This window comes from Nicotiana tomentosiformis, chromosome 1 (assembly GCF_000390325.3).
Source record: "Nicotiana tomentosiformis chromosome 1, ASM39032v3, whole genome shotgun sequence".
Taxonomy (NCBI): Eukaryota; Viridiplantae; Streptophyta; class Magnoliopsida; order Solanales; family Solanaceae; genus Nicotiana; species Nicotiana tomentosiformis.
The window spans coordinates 149,449,144-149,463,105 of record NC_090812.1 but is presented as its reverse complement, the minus strand read 5'-3'; the positions used below and the strand labels follow the sequence as shown (position 1 = coordinate 149,463,105).

General features: G+C 36.4%; 1 long non-coding RNA gene and 1 pseudogene across 1 annotated transcript; both read right to left on the bottom strand.

Moving 5' to 3' along the window:
* Positions 1-1,908: 1,908 nt before the first annotated feature.
* LOC138903752 (uncharacterized) lies at positions 1,909-7,038 on the bottom strand. The gene is made up of 3 exons (XR_011413148.1): positions 6,877-7,038; positions 2,108-2,260; positions 1,909-2,007 (listed from the first exon to the last, which is right to left on the bottom strand). It is a non-coding gene; the product is annotated as an uncharacterized lncRNA (long non-coding RNA).
* A 582-nt stretch (positions 7,039-7,620) lies between these two features.
* On the bottom strand, positions 7,621-12,355 carry LOC104094930 (putative disease resistance RPP13-like protein 1; annotated as a pseudogene).
* Between the last annotated feature and the right edge of the window lie 1,607 nt (positions 12,356-13,962).

The following is a 13,962-nucleotide window of genomic DNA, read 5'->3' as shown; positions in this document are numbered from 1 at the left end:
CATTTTACACAATTTGAAATAATAATATTTGAATCATGAGCAGAGTTCTACCGTAGTCCAAATTTCTCTTGAACTTATCCAATTAAATTGAACCAGTTCCGTTCAAGAGAATCCTAACCAAATTAAAATACCTAGATTCTAGGGAAGACTCCACTGTCTATTCAAAACTGGCATTTTAGTTTGATTAGACTTCTAATTACCCCCTTGGTTCTGATGAGCCTGCCATTACCCATTAATTACCCCCTTTCTTTAAGTTGATCATCATCTTCTCCGCCCTCTCTTCATAATTCTCAAACCATCGAAAAAAATCTTTCCATCTTCTTTCAGTTTTCAATCTACCTCTCTTCTTTCTTCCAGAATCAAGCACCAAATGACTAACCCTTCTGATAACCCCGGTACACCCCCACCATGCTCCTCATCTTCAACCACTCCTCAACCTATGAAAAGAAGAGTAAAAATGCTTGTTCGCAAGATCGTGGCTGGCAGTGAGTTATCCAAGAAATTAAACGCACAACTGAAAGCTAGCCAAGACCAAGAACCCCAGAACTCTGACGACTCCTTCAAGTCTGCGACTGCGGGGGGAGAAACTGGATCTTCTGATACTGAACAGGTAACCTCTAGCCCAAATACTACTACTAAGGTCATTTCTGAGTTGGCTGAAAATCTGGAGAATAGGTTTATTTTGGTTGGATCTGTGGTGGATGTAGAAACTTCTGAGTCCAGAAGGAGAGGTGGTAAAAATAAAAAAGAAAAAGAAAAAGAGAGTGAGGGTGCTTGTAGTGAAGAAAGGGGAATGGGTAAAAGAGTGGTTGAATTTTCACCCACTTCTGAAGGAGGATTACCCTTCAATTTAGAAGTCCTTAAGATCTGGAATTGCAAGAAACTGGTGAATGTGCGAAAGGAGTGGGGTTTACGGAGACTCCCCTGTCTCACAGAGTTAAATGCCTACCATGATGGTAGTGACGAAGGGATTCCTGCTGGTGAAAATTGGGGAGTTTCCTTGCTCTATTTGATGTCTTTTGGTTACGTTATATCAGTTTTTGTTTTGAGATTTGGACTGAAGATATAAACATTACGTTATATCATGCACATATATGTCAGCCAGATGTGCATAGTCATTTAAAATATGTGTCAATCTTACTTGACAATTTTTTTGTCTAAGTATTGCTTGAAGTTTTACCTCAACAGAAATTCATGTTATTCTTGCTGTTTCTCTTTTTACAGTAAGTTGAGGAAGGAGGGGGTGGTTATGGAGTAATGCACATGTTATCTATAAGTAGGCATTTATTTGGATTGATGGTCACCTCATCTTGTATGCCACCTTAAGTTCTATCCTCTTATTAACATAAGCTATTTTGTTAGTAAAGTCGTCTGTAATATCCTTTCTATGTACTTCTCCTTGTTTGTTTACTAGTTATTTTTTCCGGTCACAAAATGTTTATTTGTTTCCCCAGCCGCTGGATGTACAGCAATGATCAGGGTTGTTCATTCCTATACTCCTGTTCTTCGATTTCAGTCCTTTGAAGAAGCAAAAGTTCGAGTACAGTTGGAAAGGCAAGGGAACATATGCTACTTGGAATGATTTCAAGTAGGAGTAATACGTATTTTCGTGCTCATCAAATACCAGATGACAAGTTTAATACCGATCCAAGGCGTAGGTGAATAGCAAAGAGAGAAATGCAAAACAAAGGAAGTTTACTTATTTCTTAAAACTTTGGAAGCTGTATTGCTGCCAATTCCTAACAAAGGGAGTTTAATGTAACTTGAAAAGAGTACAAACACTTACTGATTAGTTTGAGAGAGTTCTAGCAAAATGTTGGACGAAAACCTGGAAATGGTAGAACATTTCAATGTTAATACAGCCGAGCTTCAAACTAGTACCATCAAATCTATATGCTGATTAATCCAAGGTAAAAAAGAATGACTTGGAGCAAATCAAATTGCATTAATTTTAAAATACACAAAGCTTAATTAGTGTCACCCTCAGATATAATAAAACCACAAGACCTATCGTAACAAGGACAAAGTATCAGTACCGATAGTTAACAGCACAAGGCCATTTAATTGATATTGTAATATGGACAAATTATCAAAAGAGAAGTAGTACTGATTCATTTGAGAGACTCCTCGCAAAATGGTTATCACTCGTCAAACATTGCATTTGTTATCTGCTACTATATCTTGGAACGTAAATCTGGAAGTGGTGCAATCAAGTGAAAATATTTAAGCAGAGGAGTTTGTTATAACAAATAAATGTTGACTAATCCACAGTACAGAAAGTATTACTCGGAGCAAATCAAATTTTATAAAATGTATAATATGTATAGCTTAGTGTCAATCTAAGCTATAATAAAATAATGACCTAGTCTAACTTTGACAAGACGCCACTTTTGATAGTTTAGAACTGTATCATTATCGCATCATTCTCAAAATAGAGCAAAGCGATTCATCATACTGACACTTTGTGCTGCTCCGCAAGATTAACAAAGAAAAATAATTTACAAACAAGTAAAGAGAAGTAATGAAATATAAAGCTACTGAAGTAGAGAATCACTTACATATACCAGAGCACTTTGTTTTATTTGCATTTCCCATCATAAGTTATGGTGGAAATATGAGCAATTTTGTGCCATCTCTCTTTTGCTACTGCAAAGGACTCACTTCCAGCCATTGAATACTTAATTAATAGAGAGCGCAAACAAAGACGGATCCAAGATTTAAATTCTATGGGTTCAACCATTAATGTTTTTAGCATTACATCATTATATTTTTAAAGTTATGGGTTTATATTTATTACTTATTGTAATTTTAATAAATTTTTATACATAAATTTATACTCCGCAATAAAAGCACTAATAAAAGCACTGGGTTCAATTGAACCCGGTGCTAGAGGGCTGGATCCGCCCCTGAGCGCAAACTTCAGCTAAAAACTGAAAGAACCTTCCATGAGGAAATGACTTCGTATTGTTGCAAATCATTCTCAAAATAGAGCAGAGAAAACAATCAATTGAACCTTGTACTGTTGTCAAATTCCTACAAAATAGAAGAAAATAGAAAAGTTGTTCTTACTTAGCTGTAAAACCGTTCGAGAAATGAAAATGAATGTTAATTGAGCCCTGCCTCAGACTAGCTACCATCAAATCTATATGCTGACAAATCCACAATAAATAATGAATTACTCTGAGCAATGTATTAACAGGTCAAAGTATAAGCATAACGTCACACTCAGCTATAACAAAACCGCGAACATATCTTAATATGACAAAAATATCAGTTCTGATAGTTAAGAGCATTGGACGATAAAAATGACTAGTACTCTTTCTTCACTTATACTTTGCTGATAAACCACAATCGAGGTGTTTGTCAATTCAATAGAGAATATCAGCAAAACTTAACTTTTACCAACTGAGCTAAGAGCTATAATAGCTTATATATTGTTACCAAAATCCTGACAAAGAAAGAAAAAAATGCCAAGTTGATATCCGAAATCATACATAATAACCTATACAGTGCTGATGCTTTTAGTTGTTAAGCAATTTTTTATGTTTATTTTTGATGGATAAGAAACAATTTTTTTGTCGTGTATCGTTTTGATTCTATTAGAGCTTGGCATTCAAGAGTGGACATTTATGTGCATGGTAAAAGATTACATAAATCTATCAACTTTCTGGAGCAAATATAAGGATTTTATTACTTTTTCTTTTTGTCATCTAACAATAAATTTCATCCCAAAGTGAAGATGCTTCCTCAGCTTCATAGCGCAGTAGACGCCACGCACTACTCAATACGATTTAACAAAGGAAAAGGATTAAAAACAAGCAAATAGAAGTAACAAAAAATAGGAAGCTACTAAAGTAGAGAATAACTTACATCTAGACTTCGAGGTGAAGTGAGGGACGAGGGATACCTTCTTCAACTTGTGACCAAACTTGAGGAGAATTACGAATCGATAGATATTCCAGAGAGGTGAGGCTTTTGAGAACTTGGCTGCTTAATGTTTTCAGATTGTTTACTTTAAAACGTCGAATAGAGTAAGGTGATTCCCAAATTTCATGAGCCATAATCTCTTCGTCACTACCACCATGAATGATGGTTTAATGTAAGAACTTCTTTACAGTGTTAGTGGATAGAAGTTAAGTGGCAATGATATGTAATTTGAGTTAAACGCAATGAATTCAATTGAATCCATCCTGAATCTGGAGCTGAATTGACAAGCAGAGTATAGGTCCAACTTCCAAAAAATGTCTAGCCAACTTGAGGAAAGAAAATAAGAGACTATTGAAACCTCACTTTCTCTTTCATTGACATTTAACGTTCTCTCCTCAGAATCTCCTCTGTTTCTTGTACATTTTACAGTACATTTACAGTTTGCTCTAACCGTTCACCTCCAGAAGTTCAGATTACTCAGTACGAAAAGTCCAATAATAATGTCGTATTTTGCTTTCCGTTGGCCAAACGTAACCAGAGCAGAAATGCCAGGTCCCTTCTCAGAGTAACTTAAATATCTCAACAGCCTTCCCTTCTCAACAACTCAGAAAAACCAAACTGAAAACAAAAGAAAAGGATATGTTAGAACTCTTAGCCAACTAATGTGCTACTATTTTAGCAGCCCACATTTGTATAGCTATACATAAATGATTCCTCTAGACAAGTAAACAACAATCATGGTTTTATCCTAAACTTACTGCCAACTGAAGTAGTTTTAAGATGTCATAGCTCACAATCAATATTTTACGAAGAATAAACTAGAAGAGCAAAGCAACATCAAGGGAGCCAAGCTGCCATTTCAACAACTGAAGGCTTCTCAATTAAAAAAAGTGCAACAATGACAATGTATCAGCGGCCAAAACGAGCTAATAGAAAAGCAAAGGAGAAATCCTCAAAACAAACAGTCAAATTATTTAGACAGGAATGTGCAATAAACGCATTAGGACTGCATCATATTTTGAACAGATAATATGCATCACCGAAGAGCGGACCACTGTCGGATCCTCACCGTGTGTCCATGAAAATGAGAAGGACATTTCATATAAGAATAAATTAAAAAACTGGTCTAAAAGACTTGGCACGACTGAGAATCAGCAGAGAATAAACGCTCAAAGAGGACTGTCAATGCTCAACATAAGACTTAATACTTACACAGATTTTTGGGACATAAACAGTTATCAAAAAGAAGTCCAAGCTTAGGAGAACCAACAACATTCAAGTTGGATAGGTGGTCCAAATTGAGTTCAGGAATCAGGACATTTTGAAATTTTCAGGTAACTCCCAATCAACGCTGAACTGTATAATACACAAAATGGACTTATTTTAATTTGGGCAAATATCAGTTTTAATTTGATAGTTCATAGCACCGGATGGTTTAATCTATAACAGAAAATGATTTGTTCTTTTAACTGCTGTACAAAATTTTGCACAATATTTTCTAAGAATGATCAAAGAAAGTAGTACTGTGAAATTTCACACAAAAGAGTAGTACTTTTCTTCACTTACACTTTGCTGACAGACCACATTCAAGCTAAGAGAGGTAATAGCTTGCATATTGTCACCCAAATCCTGATAAAAATAATATCTAAGCTGATATCCGATAATCATATTGGGAAGCAAACTTTTCTATTTTTTTATAGATAGGATACAAACCATGTGTCGCGTATACCTTTGAATTCTATTAGAGCTTTACATTCAATAGTGGACGTGTGCATTACTCTAAACCATATATGAGATGAAAGTTCAAGCAACACATGAACTAAAATTCTACAAGAATGAAGATTGAGATATTTTTTCAGAAGAATACATGAATTGCAATTATATGTGCTAACTACTTTCTAGAGCAAATTATTAATCCTATTTATAATAAGTTTTTGTCATAATGTATAAAGATTTCTGTAGTTGCAACATATAAGTAACTCTTTTGACAGCTAACCTTAAATTTCATTTCGAGCAAAGATGCTTCCTCGGCTTCACAGTGCAACTAGACGCTACAAACTGCTCAACAAGATATAACGAATAAAAGGAATTAACAAGCAAGCAAAGGTAAGTAGTAAAAACTTGAAAAAATACTACTGAAGGAGAGAACAACTTACATTTATCACAGTACCATTTGATTTAATTGTTACATGCATTCCTCATCAATTCATATGGTGGAAATTTGAGCAATTTCTAGCCAGTATTCCCCCTTTTCGACTTCTAGACGTGGTTTGATCAATGGACCGGGAGGGATTGGATATTCGGAGACAACAGCGCAGCAAGGGAGAAAGGTACTATAGACTAAAAGAATTTTCCATGGTTAAATGACAAGGTACCGTTGCCAAATCATTCTCAAAATAGAGCAAAGAGACTGATCAATCAGACCATGTACTGTTGTCAAATTCCTGACAAAATAGAAGAAAATAGGAAATTTCCTTTAGTTTTCTATAAATCCATTCTAGAGATGACAATTCTCATAACAATCGTACAAAACTAAAAAAATCCCGCTTCCTTTATAAGATGGTCATAATATACATAAAAAACTATTTTCATGCTCATCAAGTTCCTGATGACAAGTTTAATGCCTATCCCAGGCTTAGGTCTACTGGAAATGAAACTTCACACGATAGGAAGAATGATACTTCTTAATCAAGAGAAGAAGATCACGTTGTTCATGGCCGGGTTTAACTGGAAAAGAGTACAAATACTTATTGATTCATTAGAGAGACTCTTAGCAAAATGGTTTTCATTCGTCAAACATTGCATTTGTGATCTGTTATGATATGTTGGAAAGTAAAACTGGAAGTGGTGCAATCAAGTGAAAATCTTTAAGCAGAAGATTTTGTTAGAACAAAAATAAATCTTAATAGAGTGAAACCTTAAAACTACTACCATCAAATCTATGCAGACTAATCAACAGTAGAGAAAGAATTACTCGGAGCAAATCAAATTTCATAAAATGTGTAGTAATGACCTAGTTTTGACAGTTAAGAGCAGTGGATGACTTAAGAGAAATGACTATTCCGTTTCACTGACTGATGAAAGAGAACTAATGCTGGCAAATTACACGCATAGAAGTATGTTACTTGACTTACATCTGATGACCGATCACAGTTGAGGTCATTGCCTATTCAATAGAGAATATCAGCACAACTTTCCTTTCACCAACTAAGGAGTTGTAATAGCTTACAAGAAGTTACCAAAATCCTGACAAAGGAAAAATAAATTGCTAAGTTGAGATCAGATGATCATACATTATAACCTTAATATGGTCTTTTATCTTTTATAGATAGGAAACAGATTTTCTGTCTCCTGTACCTTTGAGTAGGAAAAAAATGGATTTTGCACGTCCAGTAGACAGATCAAAGCTCAGAGCGAAAATGTGCATTACTATAAACTGCCTCCTCATTCCTCAACTCGCAAAAGGAAAACAACAAGATTACATGAATTTCTATTTAGTTGAAACATAAAGAAATACATGAACTAAAATTTTCAAGAAAATAAATGAATCATATTTGTAGCTGCAACATAGTTGCAATAGACTCTTCACACTGCTCAAAATGACTTTTAACAAAGGAAAATAATTAATTAACAAACAAGCCAATAGAAGTAACCAAAAAATAAAAAGCTGCTGAGATAAAAAAGAGAAAAAATAAGTTACATTTATCAGAGCACCACTCGTTATAATCATTACAGATATTCCCCGTCGATCACAATGGAGGGAATATGAGCAATATTTGGCCAGTATTCCCCCTTCTCAAATTCTAGGAGTGGTTTGAGCAATGGGCAGTTAGAAATATATAGTTCAGAGATGGAAGATGGCATCCTTTTAACGGGAAGGGATTGGAGATTAGGACAATTCCAGAGATTCAGCTTAGAGAGGGAGGAGGACAGCGATGATTCTGGAAGAGATCGGAGATTAGGGCAATCAAGGATACGCAGCTTAGAGAGGGAGGAGGGCAGCCCTGATTCTGGAAGAGATTGGAGTTTATCACAGCCAAAGATCCCTAGAAATTTAAGCGAAGTGAGGCGCCGAAGACCTTCAGTCGGTAGTGAATGGAGCTCATCATAGCAACATAATGTTAGTAAAGAAAGGGACGAGGGAAGCCCTTCTTCCAGCAGTGACTGAATTTGAGGTGAAATACAAATAGATAGATATTGGAGAGAGGTCAGGATTTTGAGAACTTGGCTGCTTAATGTTTTCAAATTTTCTGTGCTAAGACGTCGAATAGAGCAAGGCAACTCCCAATTTTCACCAGCAGGAATTTCTTCGTCAGTACCATCATGGGAGATGCTTAAATCCCTGAGACAGGGAAGCCTCTGTAAACCCCACTCCTTTCGGCCATTCACCAGTTTCTTGCAATGCTGGATCTCAAGGACTTCTAAATTGAAGGGCAATCCTCCTTCAGGAAAGGACTCGATTTCTGGACAATTTTCCAGTACCAGTTTCTTAAGAGATGGAAGGAGTTCCTGCATTCCTTCTGGTAGCAACTTCAGCTTCTGGCAATTGCTAATATGCAAATTATGCAACGACGTGGTCTGAGTCCCACATGCCACTGAAAGCATTTCGAGATTCTCACATTTTTCAATTATGAGATCTTCAGTCCCATTGGAAATCAAAAGCCTAGTAAGTTTGTGACAACTACATACACTCAAATTGCGTGCACTTGGGACCAACTCAGGTGATATATCTTCTATAGAGTCACATCCTTCTACTCTCAAATTCTCGAGAAACATGATACACCCGCTTGAAATCATCTCACCAACTGATGTCTCTAATTTCAATTTCCCACAATACTTTATCTCTATTTCCTTCAAGGTATTTGGCAGACTGCTAATAGGCAATGAGGTAAGAGAGCGACAATCACCTATGCATAATTCAACTATCTGTTTCATTACCTGAAGCTGGGATGCAAACAGTTCAGCGTGATCAAAGAGAACTCCAACCTTAGGAGAACCAACAACTTGTAAACTTTTTAAACTTGAAAGTTGGATAGGTGTCTCTAGATTGAGTTCCGGACAATTAGAAATTTTCAATCTTGTCAAAGAACAAAGATTTTCAGGCAAATTCCCTGTCAACTTAGGGCAATCTTTAATTGAAAGATCCTGAAGTATAGGAAACTCTCCATTCTCTGGTACATGCCACCGCTTCCACTCCAACATCTCTGCGAATTCAAGTTTTTCCAGAGAGTTAAAAGGCTTTCTGGTGGACAAACTACCATGAAATTCTTCAGCCACCTCTGTTATTCCACGCATCCCTCGAATTGCAAGGAATTTCAAAGAAGGAAGTTGTCCTAGTGCTGGCAAAGAATAACAGTCCTTGCAGTTGCCAAGAGACAATTTCACCAGTTTAAGAAACGAATGATCAGCGAGCCAGTTTGGAAATATTGTCCCTCTATATCCAGTGATTCGGAGTTCTTTTATGTTTGGATTTGGATGTAGCTCATCAAGTATGTCTCTTTCATTTTGTGAATTGTCAGCAATACTTTCCCTCCACTCCAACGATAACTTCTCAACATACTTCTTTCCCCTCATGTTTGCCTTCATAGCTTCGCTTCTATCAACCACGTTTTGCAACTCTAGAACAGATAGAGTTCCATACAAGTTCTGCAATTCATCCAAATCTTCGATTCTCGAACCATTGCAACCACCTAAGAAATATTTAGCTCCCAATAACACACGGATGTTTTTCAACTTGCTCAGATGAAGCGGCATCTTCAAGCTAGAAGTGCCGCTAATATCAAGGTGATGCAAGTTGATCAACTTTTCCATTTGCATCGGTAACTCCTCAAGATCTTCACAAGATGACAAGAGAAGTGTCTCTAGACAATACAATACACAAATTGAATCTGGTAACTGTTTTATCCATGTACAAGAAAGGTCCAAAAATCTTAGGTGTTTTAATTTGATGAACAAGACATTTGGTAACTCCTTGATTTGATAACCAGACAATGATAGTGCCCTTAAGGATGTTAGACTTGGCAATACGTTATACAGCACCCTCTTGCTTAGATAATGAGTGTAAAGGTGTTGTATCGGAAGCAAAGTCCTCAATTGCTCCAACTTGCGGAGGGGCTTCAATTTCTCGAAGTCACCACCATCTCCAATTGAGTATGACATGTGTCGACTTTTTTCCAACATATGAGATCCTTTGCTATCTTCCAACCTGATACAAAGTTTTGAAGATGCAATTTGGGCCAAATCATTAACGAGGTCATGCATTAAGAATTTCTCTTTGTTCCCTTGAGAAGACTTTGAGACCCTTTCAAATAATGATCTTGATCTCAACTCGAGAAAGTATTTGTTAGGATCGGGAACCCGGATAGTGCGGAATTTAGCCAAACAACGGTATAATGACAATAACAAAGACAATGGAAGTTGATAATAACGGCAATTAAATTAGATAAAGAAGACACAAATTTAACGTGGTTCGGTCAAAGTGAACTACGTCCACAAACGGAGAGGAGCAATTTAGTATAATAATAAGAGTACAAAAGAGAGTACAAAATTAGAGTAAACACTCTAATTAATCCCAAATACCCTAAGAGAATAACCTCACAAGATCACTCCAAAGAAAGGGTTCACACAAGTGCTTCCCAACACTTAACTCTCATACAAAACACTCTTAATAAAGGAAGAAAGGAAGAAACAAGAATTGAAGACAAGTCTTGTTGGTGTATCTAAAATGAACTAATGGCCTTCCCTTTTATAGGCAAAAAAGTCTTGACCTCTTAGGTGTAAAAGAAGAGATACAACTTGTGCAAATGATGTCCAACACACAATGCAATATTTTTGGGTCCCAAAGAATATTGCCAACAAAGTCTACACTTTACAAAGATGCTTATGCTTATGTGAGATGGACTCCATTTGACAAAATAATGGCCATATTACAGTATTGGTTGCCCAAATCTTCAATTATTTCATCTTTTTGCAGTACGAGATCATTAGCAATCCATAGTTTAATGACTTGTTCTCTGCAAAATAGATAATCTTTCGGAAATATTGCACAATAGGAAAAGCATCGCTTCAAATGTGCGGGAAGATCATTGTAGCTCAACATCAATGCTGGTAATATGCCATTATCAGGCAGCTCCCATATTTCACTTCTTAGAATGTGTCCCCACCCTTCAATCTCTGCTGATTTGGAGCGTAACATGCCAGCAAGCGTCTTTAGTGCCAAGGGTAGTCCTTTGCACTTATCTGCAATTTGCTTTCCGACATTTTCAAGTTCTGGATGTTCCTTAGGATCCATGTATTCAAATGAATGTCTTTTGAATAAAGACCAAGAGACTTCACTAGACAAAGTATCCACGCTTATTTGCTCATTACCCATCGTCAAGGCAACACTTTTTTTACGTGTCGTCACAATGATCTTACTTCCTACATCTCCTTGTACAAAAAGATTTCTCAAGTCATCCCACTCATTATAGTTGTCATTCCACACATCATCTAGGACAATAAGAAACCTTTTTCCCTTTAGGCTTTCCTTCAATTTGACCTGAAGCTGATTAAGATTGTTATCGACCTTTGAGTTTAATGAGCCAATTTCTTGAAGGAGCCCTTTTGTTATTCTGAAAGGATCTTATGGTTCAGACACACAAAACCAGGCTTTTAACTCATAAAGTATTTTTCCACCTTCTCATTATTGTAAACAGCTTTAGCAAGTGTTGTCTTGCCAATCCCAGCCATTCCAACAATAGGAATTACTGTCAAATTTTTACCATTTGCATCAATAGATAATAAATGGCCCACCAATTCCTCTATTTCATTCTGTCTGCCAAAGATATCAGAGTCATCAACCACACAAGTTGAACGTCTTCTAGTTTCTTGTTTATCCGAATCAAGATACTTTGTTAGATCAAGGCGACCGATTTGCTTTTCCAACTCCTCCAATGTTTCAATGGAGTCTTCCAACTTCTCCTTTATGTTAAGGAAAAATTCATCACTCAAGCACAAGTTGGGGTCACTTAATTGCTTGTTGCTTGTTTCTGCAAGATTTTGATGCTGACCTTCCACTTTAACTCTCAGAACTTCATAATTGATTTCTTCGATTAAGTTTTCAGCACTGTCCACAGCATCCCGAAGTTCATTTAGCCACTCGCTCACGTATGGATTAGATGTCTGCTTATTCTCTGCATCACTTAGCACAGCTTGAAGACCAAGTAAAGTCATCTTCAACCTCTTTAGCAGTCCAACATCATGCTTGTTGCCCCTTTGAAACATCTTCAGCAACTCACCCTGAGGAGCAAGCCTATCAAAGAGAACATTCAAAGCTGAAGATAGAAATGCACCCCCTACTGCTAAGCCAATATCCATTTCTGAAAGCTGCAAAGCAAATCACAAAATGATATAACAATTTGGAGAGGATTAATAATTCCATCTTAAAAATAGCCTTAGGTTTACCTGTTCAATGCTAAGAGTAATATGCACAGAAGAATGCTCAGAGAATGCTAGTTGCTTCCGTGCTATCTGTCTCTTGCTTTTGATGAAAAACTATCCTTTTTTCTCTTGTCAAAAAGTGCCACTTTTAACCAACAAAAAGACAAAGACTTGAGTCAGGTTTCTTAAATATATTCATATAATAATTGAGGCAACAGAGGAAAGCTAGTTGGAGCGTAGAAAGAAATTAATCCAAAATAAATAATATATTTTTAAATTTAGAAATAATTTAATTTTTAATTTTTAATCTATATATTTTACTTTGAAAAGCTTTTATAATCACGCAAATGTCATAGCCCTACAAAGTTTTTATCCCTTAACCTTTTAATACCATAAATTTTAAATTCTTTTTTTTTTTCTTAAACTCCGTACCGAGTCATATTACATCGCCTAAATTGAAACGGAAAGAGTATACATTTCTGTTTGTATGTGTTAGGTGTGCCTTTCGTGGGTTGCTCTAGTGGTAAGCACCATCCACTTCCAATCAAGAGGTTGTGAGTTCGAGTCACCCCCAAGAGCAAGGTGGGGAGTTTTTGGAGGGAGAAAGCCAACGGTTTATCGGAAATAGCCTCTCTACTTTAGGGTAGGGGTAAGGTCTGCATACACATTATCCTCCCCAAACCCAACTAGTGAGATTATACTGGAATGTTAGCCTCTCTACCCTAGGGTAGGGTAAAATCTGCGTACACATTATCCTCCCCAAACTATGAATGATATCCTATAGTCTAATACACTTAACTTTTTTCTTGACCATTTTATAAGACCATGACACGTGTTATTACCATTAAAAAAAAAATTAAAATTACACACATACCCTCATCTTCTTCAACCCCATCTCTTTTCCCTTCATCTCATCCTTCATGGACCACCGTAAAAATCACCACCCATAATTCAACCCAAAAATTAGGAGCACAAGTGATTTAATCCGAGAAAGAAATAAAATGCATCAAAAGCTAATAAGTCATGGCTCACTAAATTGCATACCAGCAAATAAATTGGTGATTTGATTTTCAATTTTAACAATCTCTTCCTCCTTATATTCCTCGATATCTTCCTGCTCCTTTCGCCTAAATATTTAAAATTTTAATTTCCACTTTTCCATGCTTGTGCCCTTCTTCCTAGATTTTGGATACTATACAAAAAGAAACCACAGGAAACGAAGATAGCAACACCGACATTGATGGATTTCCAGGAGAAGATCATAAGGAATGGAAGAAAAAAGTGACAACTGGGTTGTTGATGTTCTTGATCAATTTGGTAAAACGTATGACATTAGTTCCATATTTACTTTAACTATTAGATAGTAACTAATGGGTTAATAAACTCAAATTTGACGAAGTAATTGTAGATGGTCCGTAGAAAGGCCAGAATTGATATTAGAAATGGCAAGTAAATGTGGTGAAGATAGGGAGAGATGGAGGAAAAATAAGATTCTTGAATATGGTATGGAGGGGGAGTTTGGCTGGCGGAACAAACGAAGAGAGAGACAGAGAAGCGTGGGGAAGATGAGGGATTTGGTGACATGTGGCATAAATAAGTATTTGGATAATATTTTTA